The sequence below is a fragment of the Triticum urartu genome, chromosome 1 (genome assembly GCF_003073215.2).
Source record: "Triticum urartu cultivar G1812 chromosome 1, Tu2.1, whole genome shotgun sequence".
NCBI classification, from domain to species: Eukaryota; Viridiplantae; Streptophyta; class Magnoliopsida; order Poales; family Poaceae; genus Triticum; species Triticum urartu.
The window spans coordinates 355,906,829-355,920,980 of record NC_053022.1 but is presented as its reverse complement, the minus strand read 5'-3'; positions in this window follow the sequence as shown (position 1 = coordinate 355,920,980).

Below are 14,152 nucleotides of genomic sequence, written 5' to 3'. Positions count from 1 at the left end.
TCATCTCCTCTGCTCGTGGGGCTCCAGCGCGGGATGACGCACTCGGGTGGCGGCGCTGGGGACGCACTCGGGTTGCGGCGCTGGGCTGCGACAGGGTGATGCAGCAAAGTAGCGTAAGTATTTTCCTCAGTTTTTGAGAACCAAGGTATCAATCCAGTAGGAGGCCACGCACGAGTCCCTCGCACCTACACAAACAAATAAATCCTCGAAACCAACGCGATAAGGGGTTGTCTATCCCTACACGGTCACTTACGAGAGTGAGATCTGATAGATATGATAAGATAATATTTTTGGTATTTTTATGATAAAGAGAAATAAAAGATGCAAAGTAAAATAAACGGAAAAAGAAATAACTAAGTGTTGGAAGGTTAATATGATGGAAGATAGACCTGGGGGCCATAGGTTTCACTAGTGGCTTCTCTCAAGAGCATATGTATTCACGGTGGGTAAACAAATTACTGTTGAGCAATTGACAGAATTGAGCATAGTTATGAGAATATCTAGGTATGATCATGTATATAGGCATCACGTCCGAGACAAGTAGACCGACTCCTGCCTGCATCTACTACTATTACTCCACACATCGACCGCTATCCATCATGCATCTAGAGTATTAAGTTCATAAGAACAGAGTAACGCTTTAAGCAAGATGACATGATGTAGAGGGATAAACTCATGCAATATGATATAAACCCCATCTTGTTATCCTCGATGGCAACAATACAATACGTGCCTTGCTGCCCCTACTGTCACTGGGAAAGGACACCGCAAGATTGAACCCAAAGCTAAGCACTTCTCCCATTGCAAGAAAGATCAATCTAGTAGGCCAAACCAAACTGATAATTCGAAGAGACTTGCAAAGATAACCAACCATACATAAAAGAATTCAGAGAAGATTCAAATATTGTTCATAGCTAAACTTGATCATAAACCCACAATTCACCGATCTCAACAAACACACCACAAAAGAAGATTACATCGAATAGATCTCCACAAGAGAGGGGGAGAACATTGTATTGAGATCCAAAAAGAGAGAAGAATCCATCTAGCTAATAATTATGGACCCGAAGGTCTGAGGTAAACTACTCACACTTCATCGGAGAGGCTATGGTGTTGATGTAGAAGCCCTCCATGATCGATGCCTCCTCCGACGGAGCTCCGGAAAAGGCCCCAAGATGGGATCTCGTGGATACAGAAAGTTACGGCGGTGGAATTAGGGTTTTGGCTCTGTATCTGGTAGTTTGGGGGTACGTAGGTATATATAGGAGGAAGGAGTACGTCAGTGGAGCAACAGGGGGCCCACGAGGGTGGAGGGCGCGCCCAAGGGGGTAGGCGCGCCCCCTACCTCGCGGCCTCCTAGTTGATGTCTTGACGTAGGGTCCAAGTCCTCTGGATCATGTTCGTTCCGAAAATCACGTTCCCGAAGGTTTCATTCCGTTTGGACTCCGTTTGATATTCTTTTTCTGTGAAACCCTAAAATAGGCAAAAAATAGCAATTCTGGGATGGGCCTCCGGTTAACAGGTTAGTCCCAAAAATAATATAAAAGTGTATAATAAAGCCAGTAATGTCCAAAACAGAATATAATATAGCATGGAACAATAAAAAATTATAGATACGTTGAAGACGTATCAAGCATCCCCAAGCTTAATTCCTGCTCGTCCTCGAGTAGGTAAATGATAAAAACAGAATTTTTGATGTGGAATGCTACTTGGCATAATTTCAATGTAATTCTTCTTAATTGTGGTATGAATATTCAGATCCGAAAGATTCAAGACAAAAGTTCAATATTGACATAGAAATAATAATACTTCAAGCATACTAACTAAGCAATTATGTCTCTTCAAAATAACATGGCCAAAGAAAGTTATCCCTGCAAAATCATATAGTCTGGCTATGCTCTATCTTCACCACACAAAGTATTTAAATCATGCACAACCCCGATGACAAGCCAAGCAATTGTTTCATACTTTTGGTGTTCTCAAACTTTTTCAATCTTCACGCAATACATGAGCGTGAGCCATGGACATAGCACTTTAGGTGGAATAGAATGGTGGTTGTGGAGGAGACAAAAAAAAGGAAGATAGTCTCACATCAACTAGGCATATCAAAGGGCTATGGAGATGCCCATCAATAGATATCAATGTGGGTGAGTAGGGATTGCCATGCAACGGATGCACTAGAGCTATAAGTATATGAAAAGCTCAACAAAAGTAACAAAGTGGGTGTGCATCCAACTCGCTTGCTCACGAAGACCTGGGGCATTTTGAGGAAGCCCATCATTGGAATATACAAGCCAAGTTCTATAATGAAAATTTCCTACTATTATATGAAAGTGATAAGATAAGAGACTCTCTATTATGAAGATCATGGTGCTACTTTGAAGCACAAGTGTGGTAAAAAGATAGTAGCATTGTCCCTTCTCTCTTTTTCTCTCATATTTTTTTTATTTGGGCCTTTTCTCTTTTTTATGGCCTTTATTTTATTTTATTTTTTGTCCGAAGTCTCATCCCGACTTGTGGGGAAATCATAGTCTCCATCATCCTTTCCTCACTTGGGACAATGCTCTAAAAATGATGATCATCACACTTTTATTTACTTACAACTCAACAATTACAACTCGATACTTAGAACAAAATATGACTCTATGTGAATGCCTCCGGCGGTGTACCAGGATATGCAATAAATCAAGAGTGACATGTATGAAAAAATTATGAACGGTGGCTTTGCCACAAATACAATGTCAACTACATGATCATGCAAAGCAATATGACAATGATGGAGCGTGTCATAGTAAATGGAACGGTGGAAAGTTGCATGGCAATATATCTCGGAATGGCTATGGAAATGCCATGATAGGTAGGTATTGTTGGGGAACGTAGCATAAATTCAAAATTTTCCTACGTGTCACCAAGATCTATCTATGGAGTCATCTAGCAACGAGGGAGGAGTGGATCTACATACCCTTGTAGATCGCGCGCGGAAGCGTTCAAGAGAACGGGGTTGATGGAGTCATACTCGTCGTGATCCAAATCATCGATGATCCTAGCGCCGAACGGACGGCACCTCCGCGTTCAACACACGTACGGAGCAGCGACGTCTCCTCCTTCTTGATCCAGCAAGGGGGGAGGAGAGGTTGATGGAGATCCAGCAGCACGACGGCGTGGTGGTGGAAGTAGCGGGATTCCAACAAGGCTTCGCCAAGCGCTGCGGGAGGAGGGAGATGTGTCATGGGAGGGAGAGGGAGGCGCCAGGGCTCAGGTTATGCTGCCCTCCCTTTCCCCCACTATATATAGGGCCAAGGGAGAGGGGGGGGGCGCAGCCTTGGCCCTTCCTCCAAGGAAGGGTGCGGCCAAGGGAGGAGTCCCTCCTCCCCAAGGCACCTCGGAGGTGCCTTCCCCCTTTAGGAATCTTCCTTTCCCTCTTCTCTTGGCGCATGGGCCTCTTGGGGCTGGTGCCCTTGGCCCATATAGGCCAAGGCGCACCCCCTACAGCCCATGTGCCCCCCCGGGGCAGGTGGCCCCACCCGGTGGACCCCCGGGACCCTTCCGGTGGTCCCGGTACAATACCGGTGACCCCGAAACTTGTCCCGATGGCCGAAATAGCACTTCCTATATATAATTATTTACCTCCGGACCATTCCAGAACTCCTCATGACATTCGGGATCTCATCCGGGACTCCGAACAACTTTCGGGTTACCGCATACTAATATCTCTATAACCCTAGCGTCACCGAACCTTAAGTGTGTAGACCCTACGGGTTCGGGAGACATGCAGACATGACCGAGATGACTCTCCGGTAAATAACCAACAGCGGGATCTGGATACCCATGTTGGCTCCCACATGTTCCACGATGATCTCATCGGATGAACCACGATGTCAAGGACTTAATCAATCCCGTATACAATTCCCTTTGTCTAGCGGTACGATACTTGCCCGAGATTCGATCGTCGGTATCCCGATACCTTGTTCAATCTCGTTACCGGCAAGTCTATTTACTCGTTTCGTAACACATCATCCCGTGATCAACTCCTTGATCACATTGTGCACATTATGATGATGTCCTACCGAGTGGGCCCAAAGATACCTCTCCGTTTACACGGAGTGACAAATCCCAGTCTCGATTCGTGCCAACCCAACAGACACTTTCGGAGATACCTGTAGTGTACCTTTATAGCCACCTAGTTACGTTGTGACGTTTGGCACACCCAAAGCACTCCTACGGTATCCGGGAGTTGCACAATCTCATGGTCTAAGGAAATGATACTTGACATTAGAAAAGCTTTAGCATACGAACTACACGATCTAGTGCTATGCTTAGGATTGGGTCTTGTCCATCACATCATTCTCCTAATGATGTGATCCCGTTATCAACGACATCCAATGTCCATGGTCAGGAAACCGTAACCATCTATTGATCAACGAGCTAGTCAACTAGAGGCTTACTAGGGACATGGTGTTGTCTATGTATCCACACATGTATCTGAGTTTCCTATCAATACAATTATAGCATGGATAATAAACGATTATCATGAACAAGGAAATATAATAATGACCAATTTATTATTTCCTCTAGGGCATATTTCCAACAGTCTCCCACTTGCACTAGAGTCAATAATCCAGTTCACATCGCTATGTGACTAACACTCAAGGTCACATCCCCATGTGACTAACACCCAAAGAGTTTACTAGAGTCAATAATCTAGTTCACATTATCATATGATTAACACTCGATGAGTTCTGGGTTTGATCATGTTATGCTTGTGAGAGATGTTATAGTCAACGGGTCTGAATCTTTCAGATCCGTATGTACTTCGCAAATTTCTTATGTCATCTTGTAGATGCAACTACTACGCTACATTTGGAGCTATTCCAAATAACTGTTCTACTATACGAATCCAGTTTACTACTCAGAATAATCTGGTTTAGTGTCAAAGTTTGCATCGGCGTAACCCTTTACGACGAACTCTTTTACCACCTCCATAATCGAGAAAATTCCTTAGTCCACTAGTTACTAAGGATAACTTTGACCGCTGTCCTGTGATCCATTCTTAGATCACTCTTGGACCCCTTGACTGACTCATGGCAAGGCACATTTCAGGTGCGGTACACAGCATAGCATACTGTAGAGCCTATGTCTTAAGCATAGGGGACGACCTTCGTCCTTTCTCTCTATTCTGCCGTCGTCGAGCTTTAAGTCTTAACTTCATACCTTACAACTCAGGCAAGAACTCCTTCTTTGACTGATCCATCTTGAACACCTTCAAGATCATGTCAAGGTATGTGCTCATTTGAAAGTACCATTAAGCGTTTTGATCTATCCTTATAGATATTGATGCTCAATGTTCAAGTAGCTTAATCCAGGCTTTCCATTGAAAAACACTTTCCAAATAACCCTATATGCTTTCCAGAAATTCTATGTCATTTCTGATCAACAATATGTCAACAACATATATTCATCAGAAATTCTATAGTACTCCCACTCACTTCTTTGGAAATACAAGTTTCTCATAAACTTTGTATACACCCAAAATCTTTGATCATCTCATCAAAGCATACATTCCAACTCCGAGATGCTTACTCCAGTCCTCGGAAGGATTGCTGGAGCTTTGCATACTTATTAGCATCTTTCAGGATTGACAAAACCTTCCGGTGGTATCACATACAACCTTTCCTCAAGTAAATCGTCGAGGAAACAATGTTTTGACATCCTATCTGCAAGATTTCATAAATAATGCAGTAGTCGCTAATATAATTCCAATAGACTCTTAGCATCGCTACGAGTGAGAAAGTCTCATCGTAGTCAACTCCTTGAACTTGTCGGAAAACATCTTAACGACAAGTCGAGCTTTCTTAATGGTGATACCTACCATCATTGTCCGTCTTCCTTTTAAAATCCATATGTACCTAACAGCCTTACGACCATCAAGTAGTTCTCCCAAAGTCTACACTTTGTTTTCATATATGGATCCTCTCTCGGATTATATGGCCTCGAGCCATTTTGGAATCCAAGCCCACCATCGCTTCTCCATAGCTCGTAGGTTCATTGTTGTCTAGCAACATGACTTCCAAGACAGGATTACGTACCACTCTGAAGTAGTACGCATCCTTGTCATCCCACGAGGTTTGGTAGTGACTTGATCTGAAGTTTCATGATCACTATCATAAGCTTCCACTTCAATTGGTGTAGGTGCCACGGGAACAACTCCCTGTGCCCTGCCACACACTAGTTGAAGAGACGGTTCAATAACCTCATCAAGTCTCCACCATCCTCCCACTCAATTCTTTCGAGAGAAACTTTTCCTCGAGAAAGGACCCGATTCTAGAAACAATCCCTTATTGCTTTCGGATCTGAGACAGGAGGTATACCCAACTGTTTTGGGTGTCCTATGAAGATGCATTTATCCGCTTTGGGTTCAAGCTTATCAGCCTGAAACTTTTTCACATAAGCGTCACAGCCCCAAACTTCTAAGAAATGACAGCTTAGGTTTCTCTAAACCATAGTTCATATGGTGTCATCTCATCAGAATTACGTGGTGCCCTATTTAAAGTGAATGTGGTTGTCTTTAATGCCTAACCCATAAACTATCGTGGTAATTCGATAAGAGACATCATGGTATGCATCATATCCAATAGGGTGCAGTTATGATGTTCGGACACACCATCACACTATGGTGTTCCAGGCTGTATTAGTTGTGAAACAATTTCCACAATGTCTTAATTCTGTGCCAAATTCGTAATTCAGATATTCATCTCTATGATCATATCATAGATATTTTATCCTCTTGTCACGACGATCTTTCAACTTCACCCTGAAATTACTTGAACCTTTCAATAATTCAGACTCGTGATTCATCAAGTAAATATACTCAACATCTACTCAAATCATCTGTGAAGTAAGAACATAACGATATCCACTACATGCCTCAGCACTCATTGGATTGCACACATCAAAATGTATTACTTCCAACAAGTTGCTTTCTAGTTCCATTTTACTAAAAACGAGGCTTTCAGTCATCTTGCCCATGTGGTATGATTTGCATGTCTCAAGTGATTCAAAATCAAGTGAGTCCAAACGATCCATTTGTATAGAGTTTCTTCATGCATATCTACCAACAAACATGGTTCGCATGTCTCAATCCTTTCAAAAATGAGTGAGTCCAAAGATCCATCAACATGGAGCTTCTTCATGCGTTTTATACTGATATGACTTAAGTGGCAGTGCCACAAGTAGGTGGTACTATCATTACTATCTTTTGGCATGAACATGTGTATCACTACGATCGAGATTCAATAAACCATTCATTTTAGGTGTAAGACCATTGAAGGTATTGTTCAAATAAACAGAGTAACCATTACTCTCTCCTTAAATGAATAACTGCATTGCGATAGACATAATCCAATCATGTCTATGCTCAACGCAAACACCAATCTCGATGGTAGAGGGAGCGTGCGATGCTTGATCATATCAACATTGGAAACACTTCCAACACATATCGTCACCTCACCTTTAGCTAGTCTCCGTTTATTTCGTAGCCTTTTGTTTCGAGTTACTAACACTTAGCAACCGAACCGGTATCTAATACCCTGGTGCTACTAGGAGTACTAGTAAAGTACACATCAACACAATGTATATCCAATATACTTCTATCGACCTTGCCAGCCTTCTCATCTACCAAGTATCTAGGGTAATTCTGCTCCAGTGGTTGTTCCCCTTATTACAGAAGCACTCAGTCTCAGGTTTGGGTTCAACCTTGGGTTTCTTCACTAGAGCAGCAGCTGAATTGCCGTTTCATGAAGTATCCCTTTGTTCCCTTGCCCTTCTTGAAACTAGTGGTTTCACCAACCATCAACAATTGATGCTCCTTCTTGATTTCTACTTTCGCGGTGTCAAACATCGCGAATATCTCAAGGATCATCATATATGTCCCTGATATATCATAGTTCATCACGAAGCTCTAGCAGCTTGGTGGTAATGACTTCGGAGAACCATCACTATTTCATCTGGAAGATCAACTCCCACTCGATTCAAGCGATTGTTGTACTCAGACAATCTGAGCACAAGCACAACAATTGAGCTTTTCTCCTTAGTTTGTAGGCTAAGAAAATCATCGGAGGTCTTATACCTCTTGACGTGGGCACGAGCCTGAAATCCCAATTTCAGCCCTCGAAACATCTCATATGTTTCGCGACGTTTCAAAACGTCTTCGGTGCCTCAACTCTAAACCGTTTAACTGAACTATCACGTAGTTATCAAAATGTGTATGTCAGATGTTCGCAACATCCACAGACGACGTTCGAGGTTCAGCACACTGAGCAGTGCATTAAGGACATAAGCCTTCTATGAAGCAATGAGGACAATCCTCAGTTTACGGACCTAGTCCGCATAATTGCTACTATCAACTTTCAACTAAATTTTCTCTAGGAACATATCTAAACAGTAGAACTAAAGTGCGAGCTTCGACATAATTTGCGAAGACCTTTTGACTATGTTCAGGATAATTAAGTTCATCTTATGAACTCCCACTCAGATAGACATCCCTCTAGTCATCTAAGTGATTACATGATCCGAGTCAACTAGGCCGTGTCCGATCATCGCGTGAGACGGACTAGTCATCATCGGTGAACATCTTCATGTTGATCGTATCTACCATACGACTCATGCTCGACCTTTCGGTCTCTTGTATTCCGAGGCCATGTCTGTACACATGCTAGGCTCGTCAAGTCAACCTAAGTGTTTCGCGTGTGTAAATCTGTCTTACACCCATTGTATGTGAACGTAAGAATCTATCACACCCGATCATCACGTGGTGCTTCGAAACGACGAACTTTCGCAACGGTGCACAGTTAGGGGGAACACCTTCTTGAAATTATTATGAGGGATCATCTTATTTACTACCGTCGTTCTAAGTAAACAAGATGCAAAAACATGATAAACATCACATGCAATCAAATAGTGACATGATATGGCCATCATCACTTTGCTCCTCTTGATCTCCATCTTCGGGGCTCCATGATCATCATCGTCACCGCATGACACCATGATCTCCATCATCATGATCTTTATCATCGTGTCTTCATGAAGTTGTCTCGTCAACTATTGCTTCTACTACTACAGCTAACGGTTAGCAATAAAGTAAAGTAATTACATGACGTTTATGTTGACACGCAGGTCATAAATAAATTAAGACAACTCCTATGGCTCCTGCCGGTTGTCATACTCATCGACATGCAAGTCGTGATTCCTATTACAAGAACATGATCATCTCATACATCACATATATCATTCATCACATCCTTTGGCCATATCACATCACATAGCATACCCTGCAAAAACAAGTTAGACGTCCTCTAATTGTTGTTTGCATGTTTTACGTGGCTGCTATGGGTTTCTAGCAAGAACGTTTCTTACCTACGCAAAGACCACAACGTGATATGCCAATTGCTATTTACCCTTCATAAGGACCCTTTTCATCGAATCCGATCCGACTAAAGTGGGAGAGACAGACACCCGCTAGCCACCTTATGCAACTAGTGCATGTCAGTCGGTGGAACCAGTCTCACGTAAGAGTACGTGTAAGGTCGGTCCGGGCCGCTTCATCCCACAATGCCACCGAATCAAGATTGGACTAGTAACGGTAAGCATATTGAACAAAATCAACGCCCACAACTACTTTGTGTTCTACTCGTGCATAGAAACTACGCATAGACCTAGCTCATGATGCCACTGTTGGGGAACGTAGCATAAATTCAAAATTTTCCTACGTGTCACCAAGATCTATCTATGGAGTCATCTAGCAACGAGGGAGGAGTGGATCTACATACCCTTGTAGATCGCACGCGGAAGCGTTCAAGAGAACGGGGTTGATGGAGTCGTACTCGTCGTGATCCAAATCACCGATGATCCTAGCGCCGAACGGACGGCACCTCCACGTTCAACACACGTACGGAGCAGCGACGTCTCCTCCTTCTTGATCCAGCAAGGGGGGAGGAGAGGTTGATGGAGATCCAGCAGCACGACGGCGTGGTGGTGGAAGTAGCGGGATTCCAACAGGGCTTTGCCAAGCGCTGCGGGAGAAGGGAGATGTGTCATGCATGGGAGGGAGAGGGAGGCGCCAGGGCTTAGGTTTGCTGCCCTCCCTTCCCCCCACTATATATAGGGCCAAGGGAGAGGGGGGGCGCAGCCTTGGCCCTTCCTCCAAGGAAGGGTGCGGCCAAGGGAGGAGTCCCTCCTCCCCAAGGCACCTCGGAGGTGCCTTCCCCCTTTAGGACTCTTCCTTTCCCTCTTCTCTTGTGCGCAGGGCCTCTTGGGGCTGGTGCCCTTGGCCCATATAGGCCAAGGCGCACCCCCTACAGCCCATGTGGCCCTCCGGGGCAGGTGGCCCCACCCGGTGGACCCCTGGACCCTTCCGGTGGTCCCGGTACAATACCGGTGACCCCGAAACTTGTCCCGATGGCCGAAATAGCACTTCCTATATATAATTCTTTACCTCCGGACCATTCCGGAACTCCTCGTGACGTCCGGGATATCATCCGGGACTCCGAACAATTTTCGGGTTACCGCATACTAATATCTCTATAACCCTAGCGTCACCAAACCTTAAGTGTGTAGACCCTACGGGTTCGGGAGACATGCAGACATGACCGATGACTCTCCGGTCAATAACCAACAGCGGGATCTGGATACCCATGTTGGCTCCCACATGTTCCACGATGATCTCATCGGATGAACCACGATGTCAAGGACTTAATCAATCCCGTATACAATTCCCTTTGTCTAGCGGTACGATACTTGCCCGAGATTCGATCGTCGGTATCCCGATACCTTGTTCAATCTCGTTACCGGCAAGTCTCTTTACTCGTTCCGTAACACATCATCCCGTGATCAACTCCTTGATCACATTGTGCACATTATGATGATGTCCTACCGAGTGGGCCCAGAGATACCTCTCCGTTTACACGGAGTGACAAATCCCAGTCTCGATTCGTGCCAACCCAACAGACACTTTCGGAGATACCTGTTGTAGTGTACCTTTATAGCCACCCAATTACGTTGTGACATTTGGCACACCCAAAGCACTCCTACGGTATCCGGGAGTTGCACAATCTCATGGTCTAAGGAAATGATACTTGACATTAGAAAAGCTTTAGCATACGAACTACACGATCTAGTGCTATGCTTAGGATTGGGTCTTGTCCATCACATCATTCTCCTAATGATGTGATCCCGTTATCAACGACATCCAATGTCCATGGTCAGGAAACCGTAACCATCTATTGATCAACGAGCTAGTCAACTAGAGGCTTACTAGGGACATGGTGTTGTCTATGTATCCACACATGTATCTGAGTTTCCTATCAATACAATTATAGCATGGATAATAAACGATTATCATGGACAAGGAAATATAATAATAACCAATTTATTATTGCCTCTAGGGCATATTTCCAACAGGTATGTTGGCTGTTTTGCGGAAGGTATATGGTGGGTGTATGATACCGGTGAAATGTGCGCGGTATTAGAGAGGCTAGCAATGGTGGAAGGAAGAAAAGTGCATATGATCCATGGACTCAACCTTAGTCATAAAGAACTCATATACTTATTGCAAAAATCTACAAGTTATCAAAGCAAAGTATTACGCGCATGCTCCTAGGGGGATAGATTGGTAGGAAAAGACCATCGCTCGTCCCCGACCGCCACTCGTAAGGAAGACAATCAATAAATAAATCATGCTCCGACTTCATCACATAACGGTTCACCATACGTGCATGCTACAGGAATCACAAACTTTAACACAAGTATTTCTTAACTTCACAACTACTTGACTAGCATGACTCTAATATTACCATCTCCATATCTCAAAACAATTATCAAGTATCAAACTTCTCATAGTATTTAACACACTCATAAGAAATTTTTTATTAATCTTGAATGCCTAACATAATTAAAACCAATTACCATGCTGTTTTGTAGGACTCAAAATAATCTAAGTGAAGCATGAGAGAACAATAGTTTCTATAAAACAAATCCACTGACGTGCTCTAAAATATATAAGTGAAGTACTAGAGCAAAAACTATATAACTCAAAAGATATAAGTGAAGCACATAGAGTATTCTAACAATTTCCGAATCATGTGTGTCTCTCTTAAAAGGTGTGTACAGCAAGGGTGATTGTGGAAAACTAAAAAGCAAAGACTCAAATCATACAAGACGCTCCAGGCAAAACACATATCATGTGGTGAATAAAAATATAGCTCCATGTAAAGTTACCGATGGAAGTAGACGAAAGAGGGGATGCCTTCCGGGGCATCCCCAAGCTTTGGCTTTTAGGTGTCCTTAGATTATCTTGGGGTGCCATTGGCATCCCCAAGCTTAGGCTCTTTCCACTCCTTGTTCCATAATCCATCAAATCTTTCACCAAAAACTTGAAAACATCACAACACAAAACTTAAAGTAGAAAATCTCGTGAGCTCCGTTAGCGAAAGAAAACAAAACACCACTTCAAGGTACTGTAATGTAACACCCACGATGCGGCTATATCTCCCATGTGTCGAAGCACGACTTAGAGGCATAACCGCATTGTAGGCATGTCGCAAGAGGGGTAACCTTTACACATCCCATGTACTGAATAAGCAAGAGATAAAGAGTTGGCTTACAATCGCCACTTCACACAAAACATAAATATAACATTACATCATCCAGAATACAATCAAGGTCCGACTATGGAACCAAAATAAAGACAACCCCAAATGCATAGGTCCCCGATCGCCCCAACTGGGCTCCACTACTGATCGTCTGGAAAGGAAACGTAGTAACGTCCTGAATCCTCGTCGAACTCCCACTTGAGTTCGGTCGCGTCCCCTGCACTGGCATCGTCGGCACCTGCATCTGGTTTTGGAAGTAATCTCTGAGTCACAGGGACTCAGCAATCTCACACCCTCGCGATCAAGACTATTTAAGCTTATGGGTAGGAAAAGTAGTGAGGTGGAGCTGCAGCAAGCACTAGCATATATGTGGCTAACTTATGCATATGAGAGCGAGAAGAGAAGCAAGGCACGGTCGTGAAACTATAATGATCAAGAAGTGATCCTGAAACTACTTACGTTCAAACATAACACGAGACCGTGTTCTCTTCCCGGACTCCGCTGAAAAGAGACCATCACGGCTACACACGCTGTTGATTCATTTTAATTAAGTTAAGTGTCAAGTTTTCTACAACCGGATATTAACAAATTCCCATCTGCCCATAACCGCGGGCACGGCTTTCGAAAGTTCAAATCCCTGCAGGGGTGTCCCAACATAGCCCATCACAAGCTCTCATGGTCAACGAAGGATATTCCTTCTCCCAGGACGACCCGATCAAACTCAGAATCTCGGTTACAAGACATTTCGACAATGGTAAAGCAAGACCAGCAAAGCCACCCGGATGTGCCAACAAATCCCGATAGGAGCTGCACATATCTCGTTCTCAGGGCACACCGGATTGTCCAAACTTCCGGTAGGCCAACCCAGAGTTGCCCCTGGTGGCCACCGGCGGCTGACAGGTTGGACTAACACTCAGAGGAGCACTGGCCCGGGGGTTTAAAATAAAGATGACCCTTGAGTCCACGGAACCCAAGGGAAAAAGGCTTAGGTGGCAAATGGTAAAACCAAGGTTGGGCCTTGCTGGAGGAGTTTTATTCAAGGCGAACTGTCAAGGGGTTCCCATTATAACCCAACCGCGTAGGGAACGCAAAATCAAGGAACATAACACTGGTATGACGGAAACTAGGGCAACAAGAGTGGAACAGAACACCAGGCATAAGGCCGAGCCTTCCACCCTTTACCAAGTATATAGGTGTATTAAAGCAAACAATATATAATAATGATATCCCAACAATAATCATGTTCCAATCAAGGAACAAACTCCATCTTCGCCTGCAACTAGCAACACTATAAGAGGGGCTGAGCAAAGCGGTAACATAGCCAAACAACGGTTTGCTAGGACAAGGTGGGTTAGAGTCTTGACATGGAAATTGTGGAGGCATGATAAAGCATGTGGTAGGTATCGCGGCATAGCAATAGAGCAAGCAACTAGCAAGCAAAGATAGAAGTGATTTCGAGGGTATGGTCATCTTGCCTACAAAGTTCTCCGAGTTGACGTAAGCTTGAT